This window comes from Arachis stenosperma, chromosome 1 (genome assembly GCF_014773155.1).
Source record: "Arachis stenosperma cultivar V10309 chromosome 1, arast.V10309.gnm1.PFL2, whole genome shotgun sequence".
Classification (NCBI taxonomy): domain Eukaryota; kingdom Viridiplantae; phylum Streptophyta; class Magnoliopsida; order Fabales; family Fabaceae; genus Arachis; species Arachis stenosperma.
In genome coordinates, this window is record NC_080377.1 from 8,866,507 (window position 1) to 8,867,187 (window position 681).

The window sequence follows — 681 nt, forward strand, 5'->3', positions numbered from 1 at the left end:
ATTTGAAGATTTGAATTAATCTTATTTCTATTGACGCTAATCTTTTACTAATTCAGTGAATAAGTTGATTAGGACTTATGGATTAGGAGTAATTAAGTCTGTTTGACTTTCCTCCGATGTTGGGGATGACGAAGTGGAATTGCTCTTTTTAATTATCATATTGTGGTTAGTAACAAGGATAGTGATTCTTAACTATCAATCCTTGTCAAGATTTTTTTTAGTTAATTTCCTTAATTGTCTTAGTTCAATTTCTTTTGATATTTAGTTATTATTTGTTTTTTTTTATTTCTTGCTATTTACATTTTTTGTTTATTGTGATCAAAACTCCCGATCTCTCATAGCCAATAATCAAGTACTCGATTGTAATTTCTAGAGAGAATGATCAGGATTCTACTCCCGATTATTGATTTAACTTTTGTGACATTTTCTAAACTTTGATTTAGAGTTGGTTGTCGATTTAGACTATACTTATGACACAATTCTTCTATGAAAATTCGAAACTGACATTTAGCTCCCATCAGCCAACATCAGAATCATGAATTTGACAAATATGAATTTGACGAGGACAATATCTCTTTCATTCGAGAGTTTAATGGATTTGTCTAGATTGTATTTTGGTGGAAATAGATTGAATGGTTCCATACCCGAGATCGTGACAAGTCTACGATTCTCAACTAAAAC